This window comes from Chelonia mydas, chromosome 5, assembly GCF_015237465.2.
Source record: "Chelonia mydas isolate rCheMyd1 chromosome 5, rCheMyd1.pri.v2, whole genome shotgun sequence".
Taxonomy (NCBI): Eukaryota; Metazoa; Chordata; order Testudines; family Cheloniidae; genus Chelonia; species Chelonia mydas.
Genome location: NC_051245.2, coordinates 67,968,972 through 67,982,628, shown reverse-complemented (window position 1 = coordinate 67,982,628; position 13,657 = coordinate 67,968,972).

Genomic DNA, 13,657 nt, shown 5'->3' with positions numbered 1-13,657 from the left:
ACAAATCAATCAGTGTAAAACTTTAAAGCCTATAAGTCCACTCAGTCCTACTTCTGGTTCAGACAATCGCTAAGACAAACAAGTGCAAATATTTGTAATAAAAAATAAATGTAAAGTGAGCAATGAACACATTGTATTTTGTGTTGTAATTGAAATCAATATATTTGAAAATGTAGGAAACATACAAAAATATTTAAATAAATGGCATTGTATTAACAGCGTGATTAATCATGTGATTAATCGCTATTAATTTTTATAATTGCGCAATTGATCACAATTAATTTTTTTAACCACTTGACAGTCCTAGTTTTTTTTCCTTTCACTCTTTCCTTTTATTAATCTATTCAGTGGAAAACTACTATTGAACATGAACAGCCAACCTCAGAAAATATGTAATGTCTATCAATTTTGATGCTTCAGTGCTTATACAAAATCTTTGATTAGCAGTTCAGTATGGTATAGCGTTCTTAGATTATATTTAAGGTTTACATTTGATCGCTCCTGTCAAGGTTCCTCCCCCACTCTGAACTCTAGGGTACAGATGTGGGGACCTGCATGAAAAACCTCCTAAGCTTATCTTTACCAGCTTAGGTCAAAACTTCCCCAAGGTACAAAATATTCCACCCTTTGTCCTTGGATTGGCCGCTACCACCACCAAACAAATACTGGTTACTGGGGAAGAGCTGTTTGGACACGTCTTTCCCCCCAAAATACTTCCCAAAACCTTGCACCCCACTTCCTGGACAAGGTTTGGTAAAAAGCCTCACCAATTTGCCTAGGTGACTACAGACCCAGACCCTTGGATCTTAAGAACAATCCTCCCAACACTTGCACCCCCCCCTTTCCAGGGAAATGTTGGATAAAAAGCCTCACCAATTTGCACAGGTGACCACAGACCCAAACCCTTGGATCTGAGAACAATGAAAAAGCATTCAGTTTCTTACAAAAAGACTTTTAATAGAAATAGAAGTAAATAGAAATAAAAAAAAATCCCCCCTGTAAAGTCAGGATGGTAGATACCTTACAGGGTAATTAGATTCAAAACATAGAGAACCCCTCTAGGCAAAAACCTTAAGTTACAAAAAAGATACACAGACAGAAATAGTTATTCTATTCAGCACAATTCTTTTCTCAGCCATTTAAAGAAATCATAATCTAACACGTACCTAGCTAGATTACTTACTAAAAGTTCTAAGGCTTCATTCCTGGTCTATCCCCGGCAAAGACAGAATATAGACAGACACACATCCCCTTTGTTTCTCTCCCTCCTCCCAGCTTTTGAAAGTATCTTGTCTCCTCATTGGTCATTTTGGTCAGGTGCCAGCGAGGTTACCTTTAGCTTCTTAACCCTTTACAGGTGAGAGGAGATTTCCTCTGGCCAGGAGGGATTTTAAAGGGGTTTACCCTTCCCTTTATATTTATGACAGCTCCACATCTTTTGCATGCCTAGTGGAGGTGTGAGGAACTTCCCATTGGATCCCCTTCCCCAAATCTTGAAGCCCTGTATCACTGTAATTATCTTTCTAACCAAAGATAATTCAACAGGACTCCATTCAGATGTCCCTCTTTAATTTAATGAGTCTGAAATCTTAAAAATACCCAAAGATTATTTTTAAATATTTGGCTGTCCTACATAGATTGTGAGAGAGATTGTTTCTCCCCATCCCAATCCTTTAAGGGAATAAATGGCTGAATGTTGTGACAAACAAGTCCATTTCTGACATCATACAATGGTTAGTAGAATTATAGATCATATCCACTCATTTTTAAACACATTAATTTTTAGGCCCAAATTTTCAAAAGTGCAAGTGTAATTTTATTACACTCAACTTTGGCACATGCCACTACATGATGTGTGTATGCAAACTGAGGTTGCTTACACACTGTTGTTGGGTTTTTTCCCAGGCTGTAGGATGTTTTACACTAACCCTTGTTCCACAGTTATAAGGTAGCCAATGATCAGTATTTGTAGCTACTTTCTCTAGTTCCATTAAGATGACTCATGGCCATTGCACTAGGGAATGAAAGACATTTATCTTTTTTCTGTTTAAATTGCAAATAGGACAGCTAGCTTTATGTGTTGCAAAACTGTTTTTCTCAAAAGGTTTCAATTCTATTTTTGTTCAAATGTGGGAAAAAAAATTGGTTGTATTTATTTTCCAAAATGCACAAATTACAAACTTTTAATACTGGGAAGCTGAAATGGCAAATGTCACTAGCTTATTCATAGAATTGACAGTGATGTAAAATACAAGCCAACAAGAACAGCTGAAGAGCTCTGTAACTGCAGTTCACTTTTAACAATTTATTTTTCCCCATGTATGGAAGAATTAAAGTTCAATGAGTCTTCTATCTTAGGCTCTTATCTGGCCCCCATTACCACAGTATTTAAACCCCTCACAATTTTTAGTATAGTTATCCTCACAACACCCTTGAGAGGCAGGGAAGTACTATTAACCCCATTTTACAAATGGGGAACTGAGGCACAGAAAGGGTAGGTCACACAGGAAGTCTTTAGCAGAGCAGGTAATTGAATCGAGGGTCTCCCAAATCCTAATCTAGGGACCTAGCCACTGGACCATCCTTCCTCCGGGCTTAAGCACAAACACGCACCTTTTGAGATAGCAGAGATAATTCTAAAGATACTACCTGAAAAAGTGCAGTAAAGTAGTATGTTTTTGCTGGACTATTTCCTTAACTTCCAGCCATTCCTTGACTTTTATAGCACTTTAGAAAGACTCATCATGTAAACCTTTATCTTTTAACTATTGTAAGGTGCTCAGACAGGGAGGGAACAAGTACCATAATAAAATTATAAACAATACAGCTAAATAATGAATAATTTAGGCCTGATCCTGCAATGTGCTCTGTGCAGTTGCAGGGGTTCCCCAGTGCACCTTAAAGGCTCAAAAACTAGAAGGCAAATAAGAACCTAAACTATTTTGGGTTTTTTTTTTTAATCTTCTGATTTAAGTAAATCTCATGATTTTTTTGGATCCTGACTCACGATATTTGACTGTTTTGTGCTGGCAATACTGCAAATACTCTGCTATAGAAATATTGAGGGATGAGATGTTGTTCAAAACAGAACTATCTGCCAGGGAGTAAAGGGATTGGCTCATTGGGCAAAAGATCCTACTCTTGTCTGCAATCTAATCACGAGGAGAGTGACAGATCTTCCACTCATCCCAAGGTACCTTATATTCAAACTATTTTAATTTTCCATACAACAATACAATAATATAATGCAGCTTCAAACTGTAGTAATCCAAAATACACAATTAGCACACCTGAAAGATCAATCTACTTTAAGTACCTCTGAATGATTAAGCCTTTACACTGGTTTGAAAGCTGAATAAACCTCTCCTTTTAAACTGCATAATCTGTTCCAACAACACTGAATCTGGAGACTGTTGCAGCAAGTGAAAGTTCTGCCCAATCTGAAACAAAAGGAAGTAGATATCTAGAAGTCCTTGTACCTGATTTTCCTGCGTATATCTAGTCTTTGCTCCTTACACTTATCACTAGAAACGTTTGTCGATTTTGAGCCCCATCCTTCCTCTGTTTGTTTACAAGAACTTGAGAAAACTGAAGATGTTGTGGTGGGTTTTGTACCTTGTTGACCTCTTTGATTCCGGGGGGGAGAGGGAGGAGGTTAACCCCGCCTCCTATGCTGGTTCTACAACCTCCCCGGTAGTCAGGGCTGTATGGAATAGCGCAGCCTAGTGGCCGGAGTCCCTATAACGTGCTCCTAAAGCAGCGTGGCCTGAGGGCCAGAGTCCCTCTAAGTCCTCTTCCCCTCGTAGGATAGTGTGGCCCGACGGCCGGAGTTCATCTATCTCCTTTGAGGTCAGAGAGGGGTTGGTGAACTATGTTGTCACAAAAAGGGGAGGGGGGGGTTAGAGACCCCCGGTAGGGGAGCCCGGGCCCACCCACCTTTACCAGGCTCCAATCCAAGGCCCTGTCATTGATGGCATGATCCGCCCCAGGTCAGCGGGGAATCCTACCGCAACACGCTCTCAGAGTGGTGGGAGATACCACTCCCTTCCCTTTCCTGGGTCACTTCCTACCAGTTCTCCAAACGTAGCAGTCCCTGTGGCATCAGGGTCTTCAGGTTCCTCATCCCCTGGGGCTCCCTGGGATTCCCACAGCTGCCAGTCTCTGGTCCCACTTCCTGGCCCCTCGGCTCCCTCCTGTACGAGTCGCCACGGCTCCTGGGCTGGAGCCTCCACTGGGTGTCCTCCTTCCTCTGCTTCCAGCCCCGACTGAGCAGCTCTGCAGGCTTTTATACTTGATTCTGTTGGAACATGCCCAGCAGAGCCTCAGGGGCGTGGCATCCTCTGCCAGCAGAGAAGGGTTGACCCTCTCATTCCCAGTGCGGGGCCAGTCTGCCCCATCACAATGTATATAAATAAGGCAAAAGTATAGCCTTAATTATCCTCAATCACCACTATGTTTTTGTGATCTGAATTCTGAATCATGCAACATTTTAGCCCATAGTAGGTATGATTATTTTTAGTGCCTTGACTCATTATCTTACATTCTGTATGCTGAACTGTATGAGCTACTTTATCAGCCTCTACGCCTAATCTATTCAAATAGTTTTCAGGTGATTGGTTCTCTTCTTTATCTACTGGTCCATCCCAATTTGGTATTATCAGCAAAGTAAGCTACTGTTGAAATTACATCCTCCCTTCAGTATCTTGTATATCCACAAAGAAACCAAAGTAAAATTGTAATAAAAAAGAAAAGGAAAAATTCAGTTGTGACTGAAATGTATCTTATATGTCCTGGGAGATACAGTGTAGTTAATTAAAAAGCTGTTAAGGTAGCACCTTGTTGTACCTAATTTAAAAAGACATGACACATTGCAGCCCTGTCTGATTTTTTTCCCCTTCCTTTTATTGCTTTCTGTCACAACCTTTAACATATCTTTAGTGGAAGCTGTGGTATGTGCATGATCCTGGAGGGGGCACCTGGTAAGAGTTTTGTCTGCTTGAAGTGTTGTCTGATAGAGCTGATGGAGGAAAAAATCCGAGGTTTGGAGATGCAGATGGAAAGTCTGGTAGAGTTTAGGAAGGGGTTTGAGCAGATTATGGAGCAAAGCCATGAGGTATCTGAAGGGAAAAGCTCAGACTTGCAGATGGAAGCAGGACTGGGGAATTCTGAGGGGAGACTGGGTGAGGAAAGTGGTCAGTGGAAGCATGTGACTAAAAGAACCAGGTAGAGGAAAACACGGGCTAGTGAAGGAGAAATAGAGCTTAAGAATAGGTATGCAGTGTTGGAAAATGAAGAAGGGGCTCAGCAGGTAGTCACTGAAGGTGGAAGGGCAAGGAAGAAGAGGAGAGCGGCTAGTCCTATAGGAAAAGGGGAAGAGTTAATGGAGATTACACAAAATATGAGCCCCAGGAGGATACAGGATGGGTTGAAGAGGATTACAAGGGAGAATAGGAATGGAAAGAACTTGCAGCCAGAGGGAACAGGGGATAGACCGGAGAATAGCACCGTCACTAGGAAAAGACAGGTCTATGTGATTGGGGACTCTTTACTGAGAAGAATAGATAGGCCTGTAACCAGAACTGATCCGGAAAATAGGAGGGTGTGCTGTCTTCCAGGTGCTAAGATATGGGATGTAGACCTGAGGTTGAAAAGGATTCTAAAGGGAGCGGGAAAGAATCCCCTAATTATCCTTCATGTGGAAACAAATGATACGGCTAGATTCTCGATGGAAAGTATTAAGGGAGACTATGCTAGGCTGGGGAAGACGCTTAAGGAAATTGAGGCTCAGGTGATCTTTAGTGGGATTCTGCCTGTTCCTAGAGAAGGGCAACAAAGGTGTGACAAGATGACTATCAACAGATGGCTTAGGCAGTGGTGCTATAAATAGGGCTTTGGGATGTATGGCCACTGGGAAGCATTCATGGATTGAGGACAGTTCTCTCGGGATGGACTTCATCGGAGTAGGGAAGGAAACAGACTTCTAGGATGGAGGCTGGCACAACTGATTAAGAGAGCTTTAAACTAGGAATTAGGGGGAGATGGTTGGGAGATGTCCAGGTAATCTCCACGCCAGAATTTAGCATTGAGAGGAAAGAAAATGAAGTAAGAGTGGATACAGCCGTGGGTAGGAGGAAGGGCAGTGTAGATACAAGTCTAATAGGTTATACTGGTAGTAAAATGACCGTGCCTAATAGAGTACAGAATGTGAGTGAGGCCAAACAGCAAAAATTAAGATGTTTGTACACTAATGTGAGGAGCCTAGGTAACAAAATGGAGGACCTAGAGCTACTGGTGCAGGAAGTGAAACCAGATATTATAGGGATAACAAACATGGTGGAATAGTAGTCATGACTGGGCTACAGGTATTGAAGGGTATGTGCTGTTTAGGAAAGACCGAAATAAAGGTAAAGGTGGTGGAGTAGCACTGTATATCAATGATGAGATAGAATGTAAAGAAATAAGAAACAATGAAATGGATATGACTGAGTCCGTCTGGGCAAAAATTAAATTGGGGAAGAAAACTATTAGAGCCTCCCCTGGGATAGTGCTTGGGGTGTGCTATAGACCACCAGGATTTAATTTGGATATGGATAGAGCCCTTTTTAATGTTTTTAATAAAGTAAATACTAATGGAAACTGTGATCATGGGAGACTTTAACTTCCCAGATATAGACTGGAGGACGAGTGCTAGTAATAATAATAGGATTCAGATTTTCCTAGATGCGATAGCTGATGGATTCCTTCAGCAAGTAGTTGCTGAACCGACTAGAGGGGATGCCATTTTAGATTTGGTTTTGGTGAGTAGTGAGGACCTCATCGAAGAAATGGTTGTAGGGGATAATCTTGGCTCAAGTGATCATGAGCTAATTCAGTTCAAACTGAACGGAAGGATTAATAAAAAATAAATCTGCAGCTAGGGTTTTTGATTTCAAAAATTAAGGACATTAGTTAGGGAAGTGGATTGGACGAAAGAATTTATGGATCTAAAGGTAGGAGGCGGCCTGGAATTATTTTAAATCAAAGCTGCAGAAGCTATCGGAAGCCTGCATCCCAAGTAAGGGGGGAAAAAAATCATAGGCAGAAGTTGTAGACCAAGCTGGATGAGCAAGCATCTCAGAGAGGTGATTAAGAAAAAGCAGAAAGCATATAGGGAGTAGAAGATGGGAGGGATCAGCAAGGAAAGCTACCTTATTGAGGTCAGAACATGTAGGGATAAAGTGAGACAGGCTAAAAGTCAAGTAGAGTTGGACCTTGCAAAGGGAATTAAAACCAATAGTAAAAGGTTCTATAGCCATATAAATAAGAAGAAAACAAAGAAAGAAGAAGTGGGACCGCTAAACACTGAGGATGAAGTGGAGGTCAAGGATAATCTAGGCATGGCCCAATACATAAACGAATACTTTGCCTCAGGTCTTTAATACAACTAAAGAGGATCTTAGGGATAATGGTAGCATGACAAATGGGAATGAGGATATGGAGGTAGACATCACCATATTTGAGGTAGAAGCGAAACTCAAACAGCTTAATGGGACTAAATCGGGGAGCCCAGATAATCTTCATCCAAGAATATGGAAGGAATTGGCACAAGAAATTGCAAGCCCATTAGCAAGAATTTTTAATGAATCTGTAAACTCGGGGGCTCTACCGTATGATTGGAGAAGTGCTAACATAGTTCCTATTTTTAAGAAAGGGAAAAAAAGTGATCCGGGTAATTATAGGCCTGTTAGTTTGACATCTGTAGTATGCAAGGTCTTGGAAAAAATTTTGAAAGAGAAGGTAGTTAAGGACATTGAAGTCAATGGTAAATGGGACAAAATACAACATGGTTTTACAAAAGGTAGATTGTGCCAAACCAACCTGATCTTCTTCTTTGAGAAAGTAACAGATTTTTTAGACAAAGGAAACGCAGTGGATCTAATTTACCTAGATTTTAGTAAGGCATCTGATACCGTGCCACATGGGGAATTATTAGTTAAATTGGATAAGATGGGGATCAATAGGAAAATTGAAAGGTGGATAAGGAATTGGTTAAAGGGGAGACTACAACGGGTCCTACTGAAAGGTGAACTGTCAGGCTGGAGGGAGGTTACCAGTGGAGTTCCTCAAGGATTGGTTTTGGGACCAATGTTATTTAATCTTTTTATTACTGACCTTGGCACAAAAAGTGGGAGTGTGCTAATAAAGTTTGTGGATGATACAAAGCTCGGAGGTATTGCCAATTTAGAGAAGGACAGGGATACCCTACAGGAGGATCTGGATGACCTTATAAACTGGAGTAATAGTAATAGGATGAAATTTAATAGTGAGAAGTGTAAGGTCATGCATTTAGGGATTAATAACAAGAATTTTAGTTATAAGCTAGGGACGCATCAATTAGAAGTAACGGAGGAGGAAAAGGACCTTGGAGTACTGGTTGATCATAGGATGACTATGAGCCGCCAACATGATACGGCTGTGAAAAAAGCTAATGTGGTCTTGGGATGCATCAGGAGAGGTATTTCCAGTAGGGATAAGGAGGTTTTAGTACCGTTATAGAAGGCACTGGTGAGACCTCACCTGGAATACTGTGTGCAGTTCTGGTCTCCCATGTTTAAGAAGGATGAATTCAAACTGGAACAGGTACAGAGAAGGGCTACTAGGATGATCCGAGGAATGGAAAACCTGTCTTATGAAAGGAGACTCAGGGAGCTTGGCTTGTTTAGCCTAACTAAAAGAAGGTTGAGGGGAGATATGATTGCTCTCTATAAATATATCAGAGGGATAAATACCAGAGAGGTAGAGGAATTATTTGAGCTCAGTACCAATGTGGACACAAGAACAAATGGATATAAACTGGCCACTAGGAAATTTAGACTAGAAATTAGACGAAGGTTTTTAACCATCAGAGGAGTGAAGTTTTGGAATAGCCTTCCAAGGGAAGCAGTGGGGGCAAAAGATCTATCTGGCTTTAACATTAAACTCGATAAGTTTATGGAGGAGATGGTATGATGGGACAACATGGTTTTGGTAACTAGATATTCATAAATAGGCCCAATGGCCTGTGATGGGCTATTAGATGGGGTGAGATCCGAGTTACCCAGGAAAGAATTTTCTGTAGTATCTGGCTGATGAATCTTGCCCATATGCTCAGGGTTTAGCTGATCGACATATTTGGGGTCAGGAAGGAATTTTCCTCAAGGGCAGATTGGAAGAGGCCCTGGAAGTTTTTCACCTTCCTCTGTAGCATGGGGCACGGGTCACTTGCTGAAGGATTCTCTGCTCCTTGAAGTCTTTAAACTATGATTTGAGGACTTCAATAGCACAGATACAGGTGTGAGGTTTTTTTTGTAGGAGTGGTGGGTGAAATTCTGTGGCCTGCGTTGTGCAGGAGGTCAGACTAGATGATCATAATGGTCCCTTCTGACCTAAATATCTATGAATCTAGTGTAGCTACAGTGTATTAAATTCCTTGCTTGACTGGTTTTAAAGCAAAAGCATGTTTTACTGGAGAAGCTGATATTATCACCATCGAAGAACACTGGGAAAATCCGATTAGGTAGGTTTTTCTTTAACTGACCTTAAAGAAGTTCAACTCTTGGGAAAAAAAAAAAACACACCATAATGGCCATGATTGTCCCCTCTCCACAATCCATGCACAGAGAAGAACTCCCATCCACATGAAAGAGTGAAGGTCAATCACCTCCTCACCACTCTTCCTCCAGATCCTGTGGCAGGTGCTTTGCAGGTCTGTGCTGTGGGAGGGGGTGGAGACTGGGGAGTCCAAGGGCAGAAGTAGGCTGTCTGAAGACAAGTCCAGGGAGATTAATATCATTATCTACCTCTTACCCCACAGCACACAGGCAAAAGAGATAATACACAAAAAGCAACAATCTCTTTTCACTGCCATGATGTCCAACAAGAGTCTCTGGTAATGCAGCTCCAGTGGAGCATTTTCTGGAGGTCAGAGAAGCTGTAGAGGCAGAGAGCCTCTAGATAGATGTCCCTAACTTCCTGCAAACCCTGGGGTGGGAGCATGTTAGGTTTGGGAGTGGGTTCAGTGTCCTATTCTGCAGAAGGTCACTTCCTCACAGGACAGGTTATTGCACCGATAGGGGTGGTCCAGGTGGTGCGTGTTAAAACTGGCTATTGTATCAGACACTTGTTAAAATGTTGAGCACAGGGTAGTATCCAATCAAACCCATTTTCTTAAATATAAAAACAAATTCAGGTCAAACACTGAGAATCTCCTCTTGTCGTCTCCTCTGGAAAAAAAGGTTTACACATGAAGATTAGCCAGCACTGAATAAAAGCTTTCCCTAAGCATCTACCCTATTTTGCCTTTTAAACGTTCAGTTTAAAAAAAAAAGGAGGGGGGGGAGAAATGTCACAAAATAAAAAATGAACCCTCCCTCTTTTAATTCTTAATTTTTTACAATATATATAAAAATGCTCTTTGCTAAACTTTTTCCCAGCTGTACATTTTTTGCTGCATTTTAAACCTCTGCAAATTTAAAATTATGGTGGAAATACTGGCAGATAATTAGCTACAGTTTAATGCTGCACATGTGATGATGATATAATACAATACAAGTTAAACTGAGGTGGTTCTACCCTGAAGGGGTAACTCTCCCCACCAAAATCTGTTCATCATCACATTCCCAGCCACATCTCTCTGCCAGGGGGCTACCTAGTCCACTGCACCCACAAATGTGTTTTCTTCCATACTGTCCCTTATTCATGGAATTCTCTCGCTGAACTAATCTGTAAGGCCACTATCCTCTTCTCCTGTTTTCTCATTTGTTGTCCATCAAACGCAGTCATGGCCTGGGCTCAGCAGTTCTTCCTGCTCAGTTTGCATAGGACCAGGCCTGCCCATCCCAGTATCTGCAACAGGCATCCTCTCCTCCTTCAAAATTTCTGTGATATCCATTTTGCTGTGATGCCAACAAGAAATAAACCAACTAATGCTGGATTTTTGAGCAGCGGTCATGTAACTACTTGATCATCATTACCTTAATACTCTTTAGCACTCTCTCCCTGTTCCCTCCTATTTGCTACATTCACTTATTACATCTTATTTCAAATTAGGTCCTGATCTTGCAAATGGATCCATCTGAGTGTAGGGGTTTGTCCAAACAAATCTAACTGTAGAATCAGCCTAGGCAGGGACGGTGTGTTCATATGAGTTTCCACAGCACTGAGCATAATGAGGTTCTGATCCAAGTTTGTCTTTTGCATGAAATCACAATACTACTACTGCTACTCTACCTGAGGACTGTAGCAAGGAGGCATGGCCTCTCTCAGACAGTGACAGGGAGGGACCACAACACCCCCCCGGTGGGCCGAACCAGGAGAGCCACGTCCGTCCCGCCGGAAGCAGAAGGGCAGGACGGGAAGGGGAAGTACAAAAGGCAGATCCTGCAGCTCAGTTGGGCTAGAGCCACCATAGGAGATGGACGCATCCCGCCAGCTGCTGGAGTCTGCGGAGAAGCTGCCAGGGCTTCCTCCTGAGGACTGGCCAGAGCTCCCAGGACCACTGGCCGACCAAGACACTGAGGAGTTGCCGGGACTGCCACTTGAGGACTGGCTGGATCTCCCATGGCTGCTAGCTGACTGAGACACTGAGGAGCCGCTGGGGATGCCACCTGTGGACTGGCCAGAGCTCCCTGAGATGACACATGCAGGCACACCCGAGGGGGAGAGTAGGAAGGAGCCCAGGGAAACCAGGAAAGTCTGGCTGAGAGCTGGCCTGACACAAGGTCAGTGTGTTGCGGTCAGATCCCTGCTGATCCAGTGGTGGACCACTCTGCCACTGTTAGGGCCCTGGGCTGGGATGCAGTGAAGTTGGGTGGGCCCTTGCCATCCCACCCTTAGAGTGGCTATATTCCCCCTCCTGGCCTAAGGAGGGGGCCATTACATTTGAAAGAATCCCACTGAAATCAATGGGACTCCACACAGACATTAGAACTTGCATGAGTTCATCTGTGTGCAGGATTCAAGCTTTTCATACAATGGAGCTTTATACATGTTGTTGGTGTTTTAACTACAAATGAAGTCAAGCCTGCAGATTTGTAGATTATAAAACCTTCATGGTTTAAATAAATATAGGAACTATATCAGCCCACCTCCAGCCCTTTGCTGTAGTACTTTCTCACTATGCTCAACATTAAACTATTCTACTCTCTTCAAACAGCATGTCCTCCTATAGGTCTGGGATAGCGTGGGTGACATAGGAGAAAACTTTGAAAAACAACTGTAAGAATTAAGAATGTATTGCCCAGGTTCCAGAAATCTGCATTTGGACAGTTCCCATGGAACTGTGGGACAGTCCCACAAAAAGCCACTAACACACTGGCCCTGCCCTTTCCTAAAATGCAGAACCCAAATAGCTTCCACAGGGTCATAGAAAGAAGAAATGTTGCTCCAGATGTGACTCTACTTCCCCTGTCGGCTTATACCAGCTTATTTTTGTCCCCTCCACCCACAGGGGCAGAAGAGATGATTTCGCCCTTAAAGAGTGTCTTAAAGTTGAACTCAGCAAATCCTAAGATAGCACTTCACTTGACTAAATAAATATCATACGTGTTAATGACTTAATTTACATCATATAAAGTGTGCCTAGATGCCACGGTGATGGGTGCCATACAACTGCACATAGAGGTAATAATTGTAATTAAAATGTATTGAAGATGTGGTCTGTAGACACGAATATAATAGTCTATTTCTTCTGTATTCAACCCCAGCTATGTAGTATAAATGTATTTCAACGAAAAAGAGAGGCTTTTGAAAGGGATTGCTCAAGTTTTCCTATTGATTTCCCCAAAGATGGATTTCCAACACATCTAATATCTCTTGCTAAGACTGTCAAAGTGGATTCTCTAGTAGCAAATTCTAAAGAAAATATTAGGAACTAGAGGCAATCATAAATTCAATGCAGAAACAATTTGCTAACAGAGTTTGGACCCATGGGTGAATATATAACAGTCTTCAGTATGTATTAGAAAATCTTTAAATTTTAAAGGAAATGTTTTTCTAATTAGTATTGCTATTCTTCTAGTGTAGTGGTTCCCAGTCTTGTTCCGCCGCTTGTGCAGGGAAAGCCCCTGGCGGGCCAGGCCGGTTTGTTTACCTGCCGCATCCGCAGTTCGGCCGATCGCGGCTCCCAGCGGCCACGGTTCGCTGCTCCAGGCCAATGGGAGCTGCTGGAGGCAGCGCAGGCCAAGGGATGTAGTAGTAGCTGTTCTACCTGGAAAAATGCTGGAACAAATTATTAAACAATCAGTTTGTGAGCACCTCGAGGATAACAGGGTGATAAGGAATAGCCAATATGAATTTGTCAACAAATTATGCCAAACCAACCTAATTTTCTTTTTGGACGGATTAATGGCCTAGTCAATAGGGGGAAAGCAGTAGACATGATATCTTGATTTTAATAAAGATTTGACACAGCCCCACACAGCATTCTCATAAGCAAACTAGAGAAATGTGGTCTTGAGGAAATTATAATAAAGTGAATGCAGAACTGATTGAAAACCTGTACTCAAAGTAGTTATCAAAAGGTCACTGTCAAACTGGGAGGATATATCTAGTGGGGTCATACAGGGGACCTATTCTGGGTCTGGTACTAGTCAATATTTTCATTCATGACTTGGGGATAATAGGGTGCAGAGTATGCTTA